Source organism: Canis lupus, chromosome 5, assembly GCF_048164855.1.
Source record: "Canis lupus baileyi chromosome 5, mCanLup2.hap1, whole genome shotgun sequence".
Classification (NCBI taxonomy): Eukaryota; Metazoa; Chordata; class Mammalia; order Carnivora; family Canidae; genus Canis; species Canis lupus.
The window spans coordinates 9,018,501-9,039,970 of NC_132842.1; the positions used below are offsets into that span (position 1 = coordinate 9,018,501).

The window sequence follows — 21,470 nt, forward strand, 5'->3', positions numbered from 1 at the left end:
ACATCCTACAGACCCGTGAGCAGGGAGCAGATGAGCTTCCCCTCCTGCCCACTCATGAGGCCATCACTGTGACTTCTGCTGATCCCGTACTTTTTTGTGTATGCATCTTTAGTTGTCTGGATTTTTCCCTTGAATTAAGAAAGAACTCCAGAGTGAATCAAGGGGTATGAGAGTAGGAAGTGAAGGCCCCCAAACCTGGAATCACATCCCTGGTTATTCTTTAGGCAAGGAGTAAATATTTATGAAATATTTGTTGAATACTGAATTGCTACATAGACACGTGTCTGTATTCCTAAGCATTTACTATAGTAATGCTTCACCACCTTTGCCCATTGGGAAGCACTCATATATTATCCCATTTTTGACAGGTTAAAGTGACCCACACCAAATTAAGCAATTTCTTAATGGCAGCAGAGACATCAGTTAGCAGAACTGGAATTTCAGATCCCTTCATGATGAGCTGTGCTAACGCACATACCTTTCAGTATTAAAAATACCATGTATAGACTATTCCTTGATAAAAAAAAATGCAGAAAATAGGTGATGAGTAACATGTATGTTAAATGTTAAATTGTTTTCTATATTTTTATGTTAGGCAGAAAGGGCAGAACACATGACCATAATTCTGATTTTTTTGACGTAGTGCTGGCCTAGGGTTATTTCTGTTTCTCAGGAAACAGCTTGAACTGCATTAACTACGCAGTTGCGTTCTTAAAAAATTCATTTTCAGTATAATCCCAGCAGACATCAGATGAGACACTTCCAGTATTTGTAGTCACCTGGAATAAAATACAGAAAGAAGTACAAGCTTGTGTAAAGAAGGACAAGTGTCACACCATGCACAAGTTTAATACTGTTAATAGCTAACTGTGTATGGTAATTATATTTTCTAAACCAAAGTCTGGCATATGATCTGGAAAATACATGTGGGAACAATATGGCAAATATTAACAACCAGAATGGTCTCAGAATATTTGGATGATCTTCTTCCTGTATTATTAAACATGAAGAAAGTATTTTGGGATAACTTGGAAAGACATGAACATTCAATTCATATTGACTTTAATTGTATCTTTTCAATTCCTGTACTGCATATTTGCCTACCTCTCACATATCTGAAATAACCATTAGTAATGACAATTCAGCTTTAGAATCTTAAATATTAAAATCTTAAATGTTAAACTTCAGATCCTATGTTGTTGATTTTTCCCCTAATAAACTCCAAAGACTATGGTCTATAAAGGTATCAGAAAATGGTACATTGAATGATGTCAATGTAGGCAGACATAGTGGCCTCTTTGATTTAAAAATCTCTGTTTTCTCTGAATTATGGAGCTGCTTTGATTTATTCTGAAGTTTAATTACTGCCAGATACATTGTTATTTCCTTGATTTGAAAGAAAAATAAGAAGAACTCAGAGAATTAAAATAGCTAGAAAAACTCGACTTACTATCTACCACTATCAATGCTCAGATACAGAAAAAGAACAAACAGCCAAACCAACATATGGCCGATTGGCTCCTGGCCTCAAGGAGCCTCTAAGGAAACCAGACCAATATAGAGATAATTGCAATACAATGTGGCAAGGTCTTGATGGGGCAAGAGTTCACACCAGGAGCTAAAGAACAGCTACTTGCCCTCCATCACACAGCCAATGAGCAGTTGGACAACATCATCCAGCATGGTGGATACCTCATGGCACCGCCTCTCAGATAGCTTCCATTGAAGCGGAGTGCTCAGGATTTCACAGAATGTATAGAAAACATACTTAAGGGGATAAAGATAGGTGGTTGTCTTGAGGATAAGCCTTACATCACCTAGCATGCTGTATATAGTGATCTGTTTCTGCTCAAGAAGGTTTTAATGTCCAGTCTTAAGAGTAGGTACAAAAAAGTAAAGCACAGGAAAGCAGGCACTTCTTGACAAGCTGCAAATTGTAAACTTAATACACAGTCGTTTCTATGGTCAGATTAGACTTGATTAGGAACCAACAATGTATTTGCTCATTTACGCATTCTAAGAATTTGATATTGGCCCAGTTACTAACCTCATCTTCCTCATCTGTAAAATGGGACATTAGTATCTATCTCAGAGGGTTGGGGTGAGGATTAAATGAGATAAGCCATGTAAAATACTTGGAATTTCACCTGCTACATAGTTCTGTTTTCCCTATATATTTTTAAAGATTTATTTATTTATTTTCTATATATATAAGAATGCATGTGTGCTCCTGTGTGGGGAGGGACAGAGGAAGAGAGAAGCAGAGAGGCAGACTCCCTGCTGAGCAGGGAGCCCAACATGGAGCTCGATCCCAGGACCCCAAGACCATGACCTGAGCCGAGATCAAGAGTCTGCCACTTAACCAACTGAGCCACCCAGGCGTCCCCATAGTTCTATTATATTTTTAAGCCAAAATATAGTGTCTGAAGTAGAGATATTAATGAAAGGGAATACAGTTTAAATAATTTGGTTTAGGAGAAAGGCAGAATTTATACTCTGAAATCTTCCTTTGTTCTTTTATTTATTATTCATGTGAGAATCATTTGTTAAAAATAGCATCCTTATCTTTCAGAGTGTCACACTGAAATATTTGTGGATGAAATTATGTGGTAGCTGGGATTTATGTAAAAATATTATAGTGGGTGGGGGCTTAAGAAGGAGGGAGTATAGAAATGAAGCACGATGAGCCATATGTTGATCATTGTTGAAGCTGCAATAGGCATGTGAAGCTTAGTTAGATTCGTCTTTATTTCTGTGTATGTTTGAATCTGTACATGAAAGTTAAAAAATAATAGTAAGGTCAGGATTCGTAGCTACTCTCTGTTTCTATGTATATATTCTCTGATGGAGATCGAATGTCCAATTTTTCTTTTCAAACCAGGCAAGCATGAATTTATGTCAACCTGATGCAGAAATCATGTTGCTACGGCAACTCGTCACCATATTAAATAATTGCAGAGTCAAAAATGGCAGCAGGTTTCCTTCAGGAGATGATCTGAGTATCAGAGAGAGAAACCCACCTCAAAGATCCTTCCCAGCCATCCCACACCCTCAAAGAGCCTCCATCCTTTGCTTACCTTAAAGGACTGAAAGGTGTAGATGCCAACTGAGTTTGGAGCCCAAAAGATTGGGGGATGGGGAGCCTCTGCTACAGACCCCTGGAAGAAGTCACCTATATTCAGAGCGAGCTCTCTCCCTATGACTGGGCTTCCCATGGGGTCTGCAGAGCCTGGGGAAGGGCCCCTGGTTGTCAAGCAGTGAGATCTCCCTAGGAAGAGAGACCATCAGCAAACATCTGTTTCTTTTCTTTTATGCTCTTTCCCAAATTTGGGAATGACAAATGGTCAAGGACAAGAAACGGAGCTCAATCCCAACTTCCTGCACAGAGGACCGTTTCCAGAGAGGTTCACCATGTGTTTTTAGAATCATAAGTAAACCGTGATGTGGTCAAGGATCTCTGGGCATCATTAAGTCCATGTCTATGCCTTCAGAAAGATCTCCTCTAAACACCCCAGAGGGGGCTTAAGGAGCAACCTGAAAGCAGAGGGACCCCAGGACAGAGGCATGTAGGTTCATTCTGCAATACACACTAGGCCCTCTCGGCTTTGATCATTAGGGATCGGTGGTTGCGGTCCCCACTCCTTCACCTGTTTGCCAGATCATCCTGAGCAAGTCATTCAATCTGTGTGTTCATCTGTTTGTTTGCTTAAAAAAAAAAAAAAAAAAAAAAAAAAAAGATCCCAAGGTTCTGATGAGGATGAAACAGGATAAAATCTGAGGAATGTGTGAGTAATTGCTACTCGAGTGAAGTGGGGCGCCGTCATTCCTTTTTCCTGTCCCCCCTTCTTTCCTCTTTCTCCCTTACTCTCTCATTCCCTTTCTCTCCCTTCCTCCCTTCTTCCTTCTTTTTAAAGAATTCTACAAACCAGCCTGAGGTGTTGTTTTTTTTTTTTTTAGCATGTCCCCTGGACATAGTCCTCTCACATTTTCAGCAATTAGTTTAATTCTAAGCATCTGGGCATCATCAGTAAGCACCCAGTGCACTGCACGCTAGTTCTTGGGTTTAATCGTGCATCGCATTCCCTGATAGTGAGTACACTAACCCTCAGTGCAGTCTTTCTCCTTCAAGCTCCCTCCAGCCAATTGAATTCAATACTTTATTCTTCACACGAATGTGAGGTGTCTCTGAAAATTGCCTACACGGCGGTACAACCTGGGAAGCTAGCTACCTGGGATTTCATCTACTCAATCAAGAAGTTGCCTTTATTATGGGAGTAATGAAATGTTTATTTTGGCTGAGCCAACAGGGAGAGAGGTTTTTTTTGTTTTTTGTTTTTTTATGTTTTCCCAACACTTGGTGCTGGCTGCAAGAAGCCCCCAGCATCCTGCTTGGCATCAGGGATTCAAAACATTTTTAAAGTGACAGAACGTCTGTGCTGGTGTGTATTTTAATATATCTCAGTGGTTTTGAACAGGCTGTTTTTCACGAGGCTGCTTCTGTTCTGGTTGATTTTTTTCCCCCCAGGTAGAAATACTGACAAATGTAAACAGTCCTTATTTAAAGCTTTTTTTCTTTTTCTTTTCACCCTTGAAAATGGTCATTCCAAATCCTGTCTTTGGCTTTCAGAATACGTGATGCCCGTCAGGCCATTGAATGGTATGTTAATTACAAATTGATTGAGCATGTCTCCATTTAGTTGCCACAGCATGCTGGCTATGGAGAGTGAAGCACATTTCTCCTCACGGGCTCCCCATGGGGTAGAGGCCCCAGAGCATACAGGGGCTGAGGCATGAAATGCAGCACACACAGGAAGGAACCTGCATGCATGAGGGAGAGGAATAAAAGTGTAGGACAAAGTCTCAGGGAACCCAAAGGGCAATGGGGAGCCACGGTAAGTCCTAGAGCAGTGACACAATGAAACCTGTTAAGAACCACCTAACTTGTGGTTTCCTCTGGTTTCTCTGGTAGTCTATAACAATCAGATCAGATTGTAAGGCAATCTACTCAATGGCCAGTCAAATGACAGATAATGGTCTAGATGGGGTTCAAACCTACTAAGTCTGAGATGCGCCAGTATGAGACAAAAACACTAATACACTGTAATCATACTTATTAACCCAAAGATTTAAAACTAGCAATGGAGGGGCACCTCGGTGGCTCAGTGGTTGAGCATCTGCCTTCGGCTCAGGTTGTGATCCCAAAGTCATGGGGTGGAGTCCCACATCGGGCTTCCCACCGGGAGCCTGCTTCTCCCTCTGCCTATGTCTCTGCCTCTTTCTCTGTGTCTCTCATGAGTAAATAAATAAAATCTTTTTTAAAATTTAAAAATATATAAAAATAGCTGTAGAACATCTTCATTTCTAAGAAACATATGCCAAGGATTTGTTAAGAAAAGGGTCCTTTGGAATTAAAGAGCTTTGTGAAGAAGATCCCTCACTCTTAGCAATATTTGCAACATCATAAAAAACAGATGTTGAAATTCATGCAACCATTGCAAAATCCTGCATGAAGAAACAGGTAAAGTCTTCCCATTAAAGCAGCTTAAACTCCAACTCAGAAAATAGCTACATAAAAGATGCCAAACCCATCCATCAAACACACAGACTATTTATATGCTGTAAATGTCAGTCATATTCCCAGGACTACCAGTTTAGAAGTAAAAAAGGTGTCCAATCAATAGGCACCATCTCATATTTCTCAGAACTTGGTGTGACTCACTTGGTAGGAGCTCCAGCCCTACCCTCAGATTCCCAGATTCCTCCCAGACACTTCCAAGGTTTGAGGAAGAAGGGACAGTTGGAGAGGTGCAAGCGGTCTTTCTTGGTTTCCGAGACTATTGAGCAATGTTCCTTCTCCCCTGGGCCAGCTCAGGGCAGGCTGTCATGGATGGCCAGGAGTGGGAGAAGGAGGGCCTACAGGACTAACTGAGACTCCATGCTAAGTATGAGTATGCCTCCACCTCCACAGCTACTAGGACTGCCTTTTTCTGCTTCCTGTGTTCCATGGAAGCTTTAGTGAAGGCAGCTCTTCATTTTTCCCTTTCCCATTTACCCAGTCTAATTATTATAAGCAAGAGCTCTGAAGTCAGACACACTTGGGATTTGAGACTCAACTACTCTTCTAACTTTGTGGCCAAGGGCAAGTCACTGAGTCTCAGTTTTCCCAGCTATAAAATGGGAACGATCATAATAGTACCTCTGTAATTAGAGTGTCTTCAAGATTAGATTAACTGATTCATGTAAAAGGCTAATCCTAGTGCCTGATCTTGGTAAACGTGTTCCCATGGACGTTACTACACTTATCAGTGTTGCTGTACTTCTGCCACCAGTCCCCTTCACGGTGGCATTTGCCCATTCGGCCAGGAGTCAGTGGGAGACAAGGCAAGAGGGCAATCTGCTTGATCCACACTAAGCTATTGTATGGAAACCGCGAAGTGCTTAACACAATGTCTGGCATCTGCCTTCAGTGCAGGTCCTGATCCCAGGGTGCTGGGATCGAGTCCTGAACTGGGCTCCCTACAGGGAGCTTGCTTCTCCCTCTGCCTGTGTCTCTGCCTCTCTCTGTGTCTCTCATGAATAAATAAATAAAATGAAAAAAAAAGAAATAGTCCTTCCCATCTTTAAGCACATGTCTATTGCTTGTACGAAGGGCACACTTCTGTCCTTGGGGTTTTCTTTTTATCATTTTTAAGCTTTTTGGAAAGATCAGAAATATATCTATCTCAGCGTTGTTATTGTTAACCTTTGTGTCCCCTGGAGCACCTCTCTTGTTTCCTTCCCACCTCTTGAAAAACTCATCCTACCCCTGGATCAGCACCAGGAGAGTCCCCATCTTTCATGGGGAGTGTGTAGCATCCTCAGCCCCCAGAGCATGGACAACAGCTGCTCCAGCCTCCCCTCCTCTCCAGATTCTGCTCTGCTCAACACAGCAAGCCTTGGCCTGTCAAGAGTCTTCATGCCAGTGAAGGAGTCCTGAGACTTTTTTAAGTAAACGCGACACCCAACATGTGGCTCCAATTCACAATCCAAGATCAAGAGTCACATGCTCTACCAACTGAGCCAGCCAGGCATCCCTAGACTATTTTAAATATTTCATAAAGGGACACCTGGGTGGCTCAAGGGTTGAGCATCTGCCTTCAGCCCAGGGTGTGATCCTGGAGTCCTGGGATTGAATCCCACATCGGGCTCCCTGAATGGAGCCTGCTTCTCTCTCTGCCTATGTCTCTGCCGCTCTCTGTGTGTCTCTCTCATGAATAAACAAAATCAAAATTAAAAATTAAAAAAAAATAATAAAATAAATATTTCATAAAGTCTAACAAGAGTCATCTATGGGCATGCTATAAAAGTACCCATGTCTGATTAAAATGCCGTGAGTCATGGCAAGAGGCAAGAAGTACATCGGCGACATGAGGCAGTACTTTGTCCCTCCTGCTGATCAGATGCTCTGAACTTAAAAAGCAGAAAACCAAAAAATGATCATTTCTTGGGGATCCCTGGGTGGCTCAGCGGTTTAGTGCCTGCCTTCAGCCCAGGGCGTGATCCCAGAGTCCCGGGATCGAGTCCCACATCGGGCTCCTTGCATGGAGCCTACTTCTCCCTCTACCTGTGTCTCTGCCTCTTTCTCGCTCTCTCTCTCTCTTTCTCTCTCTCTCTCTTTGTGTGTGTCATGAATAAATAAATAAAATCTTTTTTTAAAATGATCATTTCTTTTTTCTATGATGGGAGGTAATAGGAAGAGTTCTTGGTGGTTAAAGCCTGGCTGCCTCTGCCTTACTCAATTCTGTTTTACCAATAACAAATTTTCATGAAAATTAAACCAAAGGAGGGCAAAACAGGTTATACAAAAATGTAAGGATATTATGAGCCTTAAAGGGCCTGGTTTCCATAAAACCCAAAAGCCATGCTTAGCTTCATGAGGGAAATGTACTGTTGCTTTTCAAGAGCATCATACTCAAAAATGCTTAATTTTCTGAGCACCTATCAGGTAAAGGGTAGAGAAACTTGGACTGGACTCCTCTGCCCTCCCTAAACCGTAGAGTAAGGCATCCAATAAGCTATTTTGATCATACTTTTAAAGAACTTTCATTCTATCTTTATATTTTTCTGGTGATGACTCCGACCACATTGCTTAATGAGGCCTCAGAATCCATACCACTTTAAACCCACAGAAGAGAGGGGTAGCCTGGAGGGACTATTTCACAGCTTGGGCAAGGTGATGAGTATTTCCAGTTTGTGCTCTTCGGCCTCATTAACACTCATTCTTATAGTTTATTGTTCTCTGAATTGATCATATTAATAAATAAAGCATGTGTAGGGAGGAATCTCCTAAAAAAGGAGCTCACTCATCCTTGAAAGATTTGTTTCTTTAAGTGTCTGCTTGGGGAAAATGCTGTGGTAGCATTAATAGACAACAGCATTTTAATTATGAATCTAATATATTTGTATCACAAAACCTGGCATTTTCAACGATAAAGCACTGTGATTACAAGAAGCATTTTTAGAAATAATAAAACCTCTGCTGAATATGTTCATGAACCACATTAAGATTCAATTTCAGCTCTCATTAGTAATATCAACTAATACAGGTGGGTTGATTATTTTAAAATGTATTAAGTGTAAATTGATTTTGTATTCTCAGAAATAATATTGAGGGACATTCTTTAGTCACTCCCAGGCCTCCTGCCCCAGCTCCTGACCTTTAGGTCTCTAATTGTGGAATATTCTAATTACAAACAGCTTTTTTATTTTCATTATATTATCTTGACTATCTGAAAGATCCTAGCTGCACTTTGCTTCCCACCAAACTTGGGTTTGTCTGTTTAATGGGAGCCAGGGTCCAGTTTGGGGATAAACTCAGGACACCAAGTCCAGGGCAGAAGCTGGGGAGACAGGCGGACAGTGTCCCAAGGGCAGGCTCATGAGGCAGCTGCATCATTTCCAGACTTTTCCTCTCACAAGACAGAAGAATAGCAGAGCCAGTGACCTCACATCTAAGTCACAGCATTAGTTTGTTATGTAACATGAATTAAGACTTTTTGACTATGACTTTATTCCACTTCTGGCTAGATCATGAAGCACTGATTGCCAACGTCCCCTGGGACCTGTAGCAAGGGATCTGGATATTCATACCTCTTTCGTTTGTTCACAAAATCCATTTCAGAGTATGTCTCATAAACATGCTAAAATAATTATATGCTTCCTAGGAGATTTCATCTTTGCCCCAGATAAAGAAAGAAAGAAAGAAAGAAAGAAAGAAAGAAAGAAAGAAAGAAAGAAAGAAAGAAAGAAAATGAAAAATTAGAGAATTCAAGACCTTAACTGATTAGCTATCCAGTGCAGAAAACACTGGTCAAGGAGGACTTAGGGTGCAATAAGATGGGGGAAGGGAGAAGCATTTCTGGGCAAAAGAGCAGAAGGTGCAAAGGCTTGGAGGCAGGACACGTTGGAGAGCAGGCTGGTCTTACCACGTGTGGGGCCTGAGGGGGTGCTGGGCCTAGTTGAGAATTGCCTTAAATTTCAGGCTTTTGTCTGAGGAGGAGGAGGAGGATTATCTCCATAAACACATTTTATACTTAGGTTGTTTTGTTTAAAAAACAAACATAGGTGTGGTTGGCCATACCCTGTGTTATATAGCCTGCTTTTTTCACCTAAGCTGTATATCATAAACATTTTCAATGTTTTTCATTAGAGTCATTTTAAAATGCAAAGTAGCCATTCAACCATTCCTTGGTAATTAGGTAGTTAGATTTTTTCAACATTTTTATTATTATTATAAATTGGAGTAGTGCTGAGTAACTCTGTGCATAAAGCATTTCCTCTTATTTAAAAGTAATTCTGTGTCAGGTTATGTTCCTAGATGTCACACCAGCAATATGTGCCAACGTCCCCTTAATTTCCTTGCTAATGTGACTGTTTGCTTGATGGGTAAAAAATCACGATCTTCTAGTTTCAGCTTACATTCCTTTGATGTCTAGGAAAACTTAATAGGTCTCTGTGTTTTTCAACAAGTATTCTTAGAGTGATAGGTAGGGTCATAAAGTAATTTAGTGAGTAGATAAAGAGAACAAGTTTGGTATCTTACATCCCAGTATATCTGTGGAATGCACAGACCAGCAAAACAATTTTAGACTAGGCTAAAGGTCTTTTTTTTTTTTTCTAAAGGTCTTTTTAAAGCTATATTATTGTTTAAAAAACAATGTTTTTTAAAGGCTAAATTCTGCTTTGGAAGAAAGATATTAAGACAAGTTAATAAACTCTATCTTTAGACATGTACAGATAGTGAAATCAAATATTCATATGGCTGAGATACGAGAGGAATCTGTTTATGTGGTTTGGGCACAAATCTATGCCTAAACCAGTGTCCAAGTATCTAAGAACTTTCCTTTTCTGTTAATAGGAACATCTTTTTTTGACCACTGGATGTGTCTGAAAAGATCTCATGGGAGGGGAGCTCTGTGGGAAACTCCGATGGTTTTATCTATCATTACTATTACTATTTTATTACCATTTTTTACTATTTTGACCATTTTTAAAAATTGAGACATAATTGACATATAGACCAATGATTTAAAATAGTGGCTTCATTGAACAACCCCACACACAGGAAAGCTGTGTTTTCCAGCCTATTAGGACAAACTCCCAAATCAATTTACAGCTGTATTCATGAAACGCTCAGAGCAAGATAGCTGGTGAATCCACTTCAAAGCTCAAGTTCTAAGTGGAACTTTCTCCCCTTCCAGCTGCCTCCAGGGTAGGACCCTGCTCTTAAAAAGATTTGTTTGAAAAGTATGTAAAACTGGACGGGTTCTCCATGAAATAATTACCACCACTGAGCCAAAGCCAGGCCTCAGATGGCACAGAAGCCTGAGGTCTGCCTATTACGTGAAAAGCAAGCCCGTGGACTGAGAATGGTTCTGGTGGTGAGTAGAACCATCCTGTGCTTGGGGTTGTTTCCCACCATTAAGTTGATGCACCCTAGAGGCCAGCCCTGGAACCCCAGCACTGAAAGCCCCACAGACCAGTGCAGAGCTGGCTTCTGGTGGCCCAACCCGTAAAACCCTGGATCTGGCCTCTTAGGGACTGGGAGCCTCTCTTTGCTGACAGCGCTGATTGGGTCATGGACAAGGAAAGCCTCTGGAGTCCACAAATTGCCACAAATTACTCAGTCCTGCTCTTAGCCCAGGCCAAGGAGAAATGCATGTGGAGAAACCTGAATGGGCTTTTTTCCATTGCTGCCATTCCTTCAGCAGGTACGGTGCAGGGGCCACAGCCCCCACCATCAATGTGTGTGTCCTGCAGTCCCAAGCCCAGTGCCTATGTAATACGTTGTGGAACGCCTGGATGGCTCAGCGGTTGAGCGTCTGCCTTCGGGGTCGAATCGAGTCCCACATTGGGCTCCTTGAGGGGAGCCTACTTCTCTCTCTGCCTGTGTCTCTGCCTCTCGCTCTGTGTGTGTCTTTCATGAAATAATAAAATCTTAAAAAAAAAAAAAAAAAAAAAACCTTGTGGAAGCCAGTTGTTTAAAACTGCTTTTAGAAAATGCTGTCAGAACTCCAAATGGCACTCCAGGCTAAACACTGAAGATAATGACTCCTTAAGGTGCAGTCAGCATAAAGCCACCGAGGATAAGGCTTAGCCTCTCGGCCATGGTAGCATGTTCTTATCTTGGAGCCTCTGACATACTCTTTTGGGCCACCTCCATATGCATCAGATTAAAGGAGCAAGAGCGTTTTTGCCAAAACCCTTCTTGTGGAAAGCCAGGGTGACTAGACCGACCCTCTTTGGTTCAGTGTATTTGGGATAATCAACAAGTGGGGCATGAGCAAAGGACCTGAGGAGATCTGAAAAGTCACTCTAATGTATTTTCTGCCTTGGGACAGAGGGAATGTTCATTTAGGGGACTTGTTTTCTTCCATGCTCCTGAAACTGGACACTACTCTGGGGAGGGAAGAGCATGGAGAGCTGAGACAGCATAAAGAAAAGGATAATTAATCAGGTTGTTACTTGGCATACAGCCACAGCTTCCTTGGCAACATGGATCCTTCAGCTGTCAGCAATCAGAGTACGGGCAACTTTCAATTATCAACGCTATTGGAGGGGGCAGTGATGTGGATAATCCAAAACAGCAGATAATCCCTCCAAATCATTTAATTTATCTTTTGAATGGTTTTCACATGTACACATATGCAAACACACGTGATTCTTTCCTTCCTCATTATGTTCTGTGTAGGCCAAAAATAAAATTGATGTGCTTTCCTTGGGCATACACCAATTGATAAGAAAGTTGACTGAAGGAAGCTAGTCCTTGGATTAAACATTTTCCATGGATCATCCACTCATGGATAGTCAAGGGCTTAATATATTGATTTCATAGACTCATAGCACTGGAAGGAACCAGGAAATCATTCAATTCCAACCCTTTGCTTTGCAGAGGAAAAAACTAAGTCCTGGAATATTTGCCTAAAACCCTATAGCTAGCTAAATGCCCCTCGGTTGTCATCATTTAATTCACAAGATTTCTCCTCCCACTGACTGTCCTTTTAACCAGTTTCTTGCCCAGTGGGGAAAGTCATAGGAACTTCTCATGACTGCATTGATGCTAAGATGCCAGGCCCCAGACCAGAGGCCCTAACCCTGGCAGCAATTCAGAATTGCCCAAGTACATTTAAAATACCTCTGACCAATTATAATATTTTTTTAATTTTTTTATTTATTTATGATAGTCATACAGAGAGAGAGAGAGAGAGAGAGAGAGAGAGGCAGAGACATAGGCAGAGGGAGAAGCAGGCTCCATGCACCGGGAGCCCGACGTGGGATTCGATCCCAGGTCTCCAGGATCGCGCCCTGGGCCAAAGGCAGGTGCCAAACCGCTGTGCCACCCAGGGATCCCCCTCTGACCAATTAAACTGGAATCTGGAATTGGGGCTGGAGCATACCTCAGATGAAAACCAGGCATCAGAGTTTTAAAAGTTCCCAGGTGAATCCAAAGTATAATCAAGGTTGAGGATCACTGCCCAGACCCAGGATCCTGACACCCTCCCCTACTAGCTACGTGGCCTCAGGAAAATCTCACCAATCTATGCCTCAGTTTTCTTCCCTATAAGACAGAACAATGAGGATGATAGTTTTAATAATTACCTGAGTTGTTGGCAGGATTAAATGATTTACTATATAGAAAATACCTACTGCAGTTCTGTATGGACCAAATGTTTGTATCCTCCCAAAGTTCATATGTTGAAATCCTTTTTTAAAAAATATTTTATATATTCATGAGAAACAGAGAGAGAGGCTGAGACATAAGCAGAGAAAGAAGTAGGCTCCCCGAGAGGAGCCTGATGTGGGACTCAATTCTGGGACCCTGGGATCACAATCTGAGCCAAAGGCAGATGCTCAACTGCTGAGCTACCAAGGTGCCCCAATATGTTGAAATCCTAACCTCCAGTATGATAGTATTTGGAGGTGGGGATTTGGGGGGATAATTAGGTCATGAGGGTGGAGTTCTTGTGAATGGAATTAGTGCCCTCAAAAAAAAAAAAAAAAAAAGAGTTTGTTTTCTCTCTCTGCTCTTTGTCATGTGAGAATACAACAAAAAATCAGCTATCTGCGCACCAGGAAAGGACCTCACCAGATACCAGATCTGTCAGCACCTGGATCCTGACTTACTAGACTCCAGAACTGTAACAAATAAATGTTATCTGTTTAAGCTGCCCAGTCGATGGTATTTATTCTTTTTTTTTTTAAGGTTTTTATTTATTTATTTAAGAAAGAGAGAGAGAGAGAGCTAACAGAAGCTGGGGAGAGGCAAAGGGAAAGGAGAAGCAGACTCCCTGCTGAGTAGGCAGCAGAACATGCAGTGACCTGAATTGAAGGCAGACATTGAAACAACTGAGCCACCCAGGCACCCCTGGATATTTATTCTGTTAGAGCAGCCCAAACTGACTAACTCAAGTTCTTCATACATAGAAAACATCATGTAAACATTAGCTATTATTTTTATTGTTGTGGTGGTTACTATCCCTGCTAGTACTATTTTACAAGACCCCAAAGAAAGAACATACTAAGGGTTCTGGAAATATTGAGCAAAAGGAGATCCCTTTTAAAAAGTTGACTTGGAATCTAGTCCACAAAATATCCAAGGAGGAGAATGTGCAGGAGAAAGTGCAGGGAAGAAAGAAATCAGCTTCTGAAAACACATTTATGGTTCAACTTGGTGGGAAAGGAACAGTATTTAAATGAGCTGGACTAAAGTGCTAACTCTGTTTAAGTTACTACAGCATTTGGCCATTTTCACTTAACACTTAGCATATTGATTTGCACTTAGCATGCAACAGTGTATGCTTAGAGTCTGAATTTAAAGCATTACTGATCCTATTGCATTACAGTCACAAATCCCTCACCCCCCCCCCCTTTTTTTAAAGATTTTTACTTGTTTATTTGACACAGAGAGAGCACAAGCAAGGGGAGCGGCAGGCAGAGGGAGAGGGAAATGCTGGATCCCTGCTGAGCAGGGAGCCTGATGGGGGGTTCGATCCCAGAACCAGGGATCATGACCTGAGCTGAAGGCAGACACTTAACCGACTGAGCCACCCAGATACCAGATACTCCTCACAGATCCCTTTGAGCACCTGTGATGCATGTTATATTGGTATGAACGTCAAAATGTATGTTTGCTTCCTGAGGCTTATAGTGTCAGGGAACACATTTGGTATCAGTTTACTTGTGATTTTAAATTGTATATTATAATTTCACTCTGATGCCAGGAATTTTTAAATTTCCCATGTTATATTTTATTAGCAAACTGAAAGATCAAAAATGATCAGTTACTTGCCTTTAGAAATCGGCCTATTTACCATTCCTTCACAAAGTGGCAATCAGTTTTGTTCTAAGGAAGTAAAACTATAAAAGCAGCTTCAGGCAGCTGAAACTCACATGCTTCTCACTAAATGCTGCTTATAAAAATGTTAGCAAATGAGTTCCTTTCTAAACCAACAATTACTATCTACAAAAAAATTTGAGACTAATCATTTCTAATAACACAGATAAGCATCATGATATTTGTATATCATAAGTGCTACAAGATTTCAGAATTTAGTTCACTTCTCCCAGTAAAGAAACAATGTCAGAGTTAACTCATGACTTTATTTATTTATTTATTTTTAACTCATGACTTTAAAGACTTTCTTTAATAGAGAAGTTTCACTCACTGCATTTTTTTGGCAAGTTGTATTTATGTGTAACATACATCCAGAAAAGCATACCAATCGCAAGTGCACACAGCTTGATGAATTTTCTCAAAGTGTACAAACCCGTGTAAGGAACAGCTTTATGAAGAAGCTGAACATTCCCAATACACAGGGCCCTATCATGCCCAGTACAGCCTCCACATAACTCCAATCCTGATTTCTAACACCATAGGCTACTTCACCTTTAGAAAATGTTCTCTTTTAAGATAAACACCTATTTTTACGGAAATGGAATCATATGGTGTGGACCCTCTTGTTCCTGACTTTTTTTGCCCACCATGTGACATCCATGTATCCTGTCTCATACAGCTATAGTTTCCTGTTGTTGCTGTGTAGTATCCCCTTGTATAAATGTGCTACAATGTTTTTATCCACTCTCCTGTTGGTAGACATTTTGATTGCTTCTGGTCTAAAGCCAATAGAATAGTGCTGCTATGAGGATTCTAGTACATTCCTATACCTTTTTGTGGGCTCTATGCCTAGCAGTAGAATTGCTGAGCCTCAAGGTATAGGACTTGTATGTGTTTAGCTTTAGTAGATATTCCCAGTTTTCCAAAGTGATTGGACTACTTTATACTCCTACCAGCAGAGTATGATCATTCCAGTTGCTCTACATTCTCACCAACCTTTGATATTACATTCCTTTCTAATTTTAGCTATTTTCCCACTAAACACTTTAAGAGGGGCACCTGGGTGGCTCAGTGGTTGAGCATCTGCCTTTGGCTCAGGTCATGATCTTGGGGTCCTGGGATCGAGTCCTGTATCAGGCTCTCTTCAGGGAGCCTGCTTCTCCTCTGCCTATATCTCTGCATCTCTCTGTGTGTCTCTCATGGATAAATAAATAGCTTTTTAAAAAAAAGAAAAAAAGAATCTTGTGAGTGATGATATTGGGGAAGGCCAATAAGCCTGTCCTTGCACTGGGCCAGGTCTGTCAGTCTGTGGGGACTGGTAATGCATAACAGTCCCTGTAGGCCCCACACATTCCTGGCTGAGCTCCTTCAGAAATGAGAAAAAGGGAAGATGATGGAAAGGGACCTAGTTCTTACTGAGGATGCTCCCATGAATGTCACACACTCTAATCCCTGAAACAGTTCACAAATATTTGCTTAGGGGCTCCCATGTTGGAGCCTTATCAGGAACCCAGGACCTGCCCTCACACAGTTTACAGTAATTCCCTTGATGCCTTGGAAGGGTGTCTCTGGCAGCCAGCCACACTGGGCACAGCAAACTGGATCAGGGAGGAACTGAAACAGGGAGGTGCTACACATCTAGGCATAGAGGAGCAGGTGCTAGAAACAGTGAGGCAAAATTTCCAATGGTTTCACCTACTCACTTTCCACCTCCATAAAAGTGAGTTTCCTTTCTTTGAAAATTCAGACTCTCACCCTAAAGTGAGTTAATTTTTTGGCTTAGTATTTTGAATGCTAAATACTTTCTGCTTAAGACTTCCTTGGGGGGTCTTGGGCTAGTCCTACATTACTGGGCCTGTTGCCATCATGGTTTTCTCTGTATCTCTAGGGTACTGCTCCTCAGTAACTCTGAATGCTTACAAACTTTTACCACAAGAACTCATTAAACACAAATCTACTTTCCTGACACTATTGGCCCTCCTTACCTGGTGTAACACCTATGGGAACACACCTAGGGTTTAGAGTTCAACAGACTAATTTTTGAAACTTCTAGCTGCAAAATCATAGCTCCCTGAGCTTTAGTGTCTTCAACTGGTTCTCTGAAGATTAAATTAGATTAACTTGTGTAAAAATATTTAGTACTGCCCCTGGCAGACATTGGGCATACAATAAGCAATAGATAATGTTATTAGCTATAATTTAACATCTCACTTGTATTAGTCTGGATCCTCCAAAAAAAACAACAATAGGATATAAATAGAGAAAGAGATAGAAAGAGAGGAAGAGATGGCAGGGGGGGTGGGTTGTAAATTTGTCATAACCAGCTGGCTCACACAATTAACTAATTGGCTCTCCACCCAGGAGACCCAATGGTGTACTACCAGTCTGATTCCAAGTCTGAAGGCAGGAAAAGACCAATCTCCCAACTCAAAGTCAGTCTATCAGAGAGAAAATTCTTTCTTGTCCTTCCTTTTTGTTCTATTCAGATCTTCAGTGGATCATGAGGCCTACTCATAGTGGGGAAGGCCATTTGTTTTACTCAGTCTAAGATTCAAATGCTAATCTAGAAACACCCTCATAGACACACCCCAAATAATGTTTAACCAAGTATCTGGCACCTCATACCCAGTCAAGTTGACACATAAAATTAACCATCATACTAGTCAGATCATAAAGCAGTTTGAATGAGATGCCTCATTTCTGATGAAGCTGTGCTGATCCCATGGATAAGGCCACAGCTTTATGCCCAGGGAAAGTCAGGCAGCTACACTCACACACACCTTTAAAAAAAATCTCAGGTATATTTAAAACAAATATTTTAATTAAACTATATATAGTTTAATTAAACTATATATAGCATATAACTAACATTGCTATATCAATTAAATGCACACATTTAGTAGCAACCATCAGTTCCAAGGACAAACTGATTCAGTATTCATATATCACAGGGTGAGATATATCTGGGTTTTGGGGGTGCAGGATAGTGATTCTTCATCCTGAGATTACATTGGGCAAGTCTGACAAAGGAAAATAAGAGTTTTGATATGTAACTTTAGATTTTTGAAGATATTTACCATTTAAAAAACCCTCTAAGGTAATGTTATTTGAAGATACAGATAATAAAATATTCTAAGTAACCAATATTGTGCAAACTGATTAAATGAAGTTTATGTTTTTTCAAAAGCACTGCTCATATGGGAATCACCACACCTTGTTTAACCATAGTGATAAGCACCCTTGGAAACTCACTGTTTAACTCATGGAACTTTGGACTTTGTGGAAGTGAACAAACTTCAGAATCTATTGATTGCAAATGTTGTTGGTGACTCTGCTTGGAAAACATTTCCCCAAATTTGCTTGGCACCTAAAAACTGTCTGCAACTGGTAATAATATTAAAATACTTGAGCTTACTAGTTGATAGATTCAGCTGTTACCACTACAGATATCCCTTTGAAAAAACATGTGTTTCTACACATTGACTAAAAGAGTGAATTTCTAAATATTAAGACTCTTTTCTAATTGGTTTCTTAGTTTTTTATTTTTTATTTTTTAAAAGATTTCATTATTTGGGAGGAGAAGGGGTAGAGGGAGAGGAAGAGAGAATCTTAAGCAGATTCCTGCTGAGCACAGAGCCCAAAATGGGGTTCAGTCTCACAACCCATGAGAACAGGACCTGAGCCAAAACCAAGAGTTGGATGCTTAACTGACTAAGCCACTGACATATCTCCCTTTTCTTTTAAGATTTTACTTATTTATTAGAGAGTGAGTGAGCAAGCAAGAGAGAGAGAGAGCACACAAGCAGATGAAGAGAGAGAAGCAGATTCCATGGTGAGCAGGGAGCCCGACTCAGGTCTGGATCTTGGGACTCAGAGATCATAACTTGAGCTGAAGGTAGATGCTTAAATGACTGAGCCACCCCGGAGCCTTGCCCCTATTTTTTTAAAATAAATATGTTCCTTTGAAAAATATTCTGGCACCAACAAGTAATAAAACTACACATATGCATGCATTAAATTTTAAAACTTTTCACATTGAGGTGAGGAGCAATCATTTTAATTCTGTTATTAAAATAGCTATTGTACCATATGGGGCACCTGGGTGGCTCATTCAGTTAAGCATCTGACTTGATTTCAGCTCATGTCATGATCTCAGGGTCAGGAGATAGAGCTCCACATGGGGCTCTTGCTCCACACTCAGTGCCAAGTCCGTTTGAGATTCTCTCTGCACTCCCCTCTCTAAATAGATGATAGATAGATAGATAGATAGATAGATAGATAGATAGATAGATAGATGATAGAGTATTTTAAAATAAATTCACATAAAATGTGAACGTGAAACATAAAAGGTTTTACTTTTTGCCTATTATTTGTAAACAATGCAATAAAAATTTCAAGCATACATAAAAATATGTGTATGGTAATTCTTTCTGAATCCACTGCTCAGCTTCAGCAACCACCAACCTCATGGCTAACCCTGCCCCATTCACACTGTCATCCACTTCCTCCCTCCTATAGTATTTTGAAGGGAATTCCAAACATTACATAATCTTACCTATAAACATTTCAGCACTTATCTCTAAAGTGTAATGTAGGGGGCCTGGGTGACTCAGTGGTTGAGCATCTGCCTTTGGCTCAGGTTATGATCTTGGGGTCCTATGATTGAGTCCCACATTGGGCTCCTCGGAGGGAGCCTGCTTCTCCCTCTGCCTATGCCTCTGCTTGCCTGTGTCTCCTTTGAATAAATAAAATCTTTAAAAAATATAGTCTACTCTCTTTCCAGACAAACATAACACCATTATCACATCTAAAACAATTAGTAATCAGCCCTTAAAGTCATCAAATATGTAGTCAATGATCAAATTTCCAAAGTCTCATACATATCATAATTTAATATTTTAAAAAATCAAGATCCAAATAAAATCCATGCTTTGCAATTGACTGATTAATCTTCTAAGTCTCTTTTAAATTACTGGTCCTCCTCCATCTCTCTTCTCCCCACTTTGAAGTTTATTTTTCAAAAAACTGGGTTGCTTGTCCTAGAGTTTCGTCTCTCAGGATTTTGCTGATTGTATACTGGGATGGCATTTAGCATCTTTTTCTGTACTCTATTTTCTGTAAATTGGTAGTTGGAAGCTTGATCCATACGTATGATTTTTTAAGTGTTTTCTTTGGCTTTTGTCCCCCTTTATTCATTCAAGTGTTACTAAATACCTGCTATGTGTCCACTCTTGCTGGCTGCCACGTAAACAAAGATGCCTCAGGAATTTAGATAAGAGTGAAGGAAATGCATGCAAACAGAATTTTAATCAATGTGTTCAGTGTTTTTAAAAAGTGTAAAATATCTGCTAAGGAAACCCCAAAGAGGTAGCAACTAGCTCACCCAGGGAGCTAGTTTTTGAGGAGGTGCCTTTTGAACTGGGTTTTGAAAGTTGAGTAGGGGTTTTCCAGATGAGAACATAGGAAAAGAGGAAGAGGAGGCAATTTCTACTCTAAGAGATCAGCATGGGTGAAGGCAGAAAATTGTATGAGAAAATAAGTACAACTCAAAGCTCTACCTGTCTAAGGTAGGAACACTGATAGCTGTGTTGCTGAACTACATAAAACATCTTTAACTCAAAAAAAAAAAAAAAAAAAAAAAAAAAAAAAAAAAACATCTTTAACTCACTCTCCCCCATTTCTACTTCAGGAAAACCAGCTGTTGGCTCCTTCCTTCTCAGTGTCTAGAGAAATTGGTGGCTTTTACAGAGTTGATGGTCTTGCCCAAGGGGAAAAGGAGCAGTATATGGAGAAGATTCCAAGAGCAGCAGAGAAGGAATAAGAGGAGATAAGAGGTCAGGGGATCTGAGCCCTCATGACAACTCTGGGCAGTGCCCAGCAGACTGGCCTGTGTCTGGGGCTTTTGGCAATTTCAGTCATGGGTGTAATATTTTACACACATATTTCGAGGCTGGCTTTGAGGGTCAGGTGAGTGAAGTTTATTCTTATCATTTCCTCAGCCCCCTTAGCACACTGTTTTCATCTCCTCTCATCTCTCTCATTTCCTCCTGCTGCCTCCTTCGCACCACCCCATTAATATCAGAGCAGAGTCTGATTCTGCCAATATGAGAAGATGCTAGGGAAGAAAGAACTGATGAATGGAGTGGAGAGTGATTGAAGCAGAAAGCTCCCAGGACAGCCTTCCTGGTATAATGTTCCTGACTATCCCAGGCTGCTGTCTCTGACACAGTGTGAATCCCCACCCCTGTTCGTATGCTAACCACATGTGATCCCCCATCCCTAACCCTCGGTGGACTACCCAACATTTTTTTTCTCATCATTTAAAAAAATTTTTATTATTTTTTCCTTCCAAGGTTTTACTTAAATTCAAGTTAGTTAACATATAATGCAGCATTAGTTTCAGGAGTAGAATTTAGTGACTCACCACTTATGTATAAAACTCAATGCTCATCACAAATTCTCTCCTTAATGTCCATCACCTATTTAGCACATCCCACCCCACCCCACCACCGCCCCCTCCTCCAGCAACCCTGTTTGTTCTCTATTGTCAAGAGTCTCTTATGGTTTGCTTCCCTGTTTTTATTTTATTTTGACACTT

The 21,470-nt window shown here is 40.8% G+C and overlaps 1 long non-coding RNA gene across 1 annotated transcript in view; it reads right to left on the bottom strand.

Annotated features, from left to right (window-relative positions):
• Window positions 1-559: 559 nt before the first annotated feature.
• LOC140633203 (uncharacterized) overlaps window positions 560-21,470 on the bottom strand; it is a 30,981-nt gene continuing 10,070 nt past the window's right edge. The window contains exon 3 of the long non-coding RNA XR_012030834.1: window positions 560-779. This is a non-coding gene — a long non-coding RNA (uncharacterized lncRNA). The remainder of the gene's footprint in view (window positions 780-21,470) is intronic.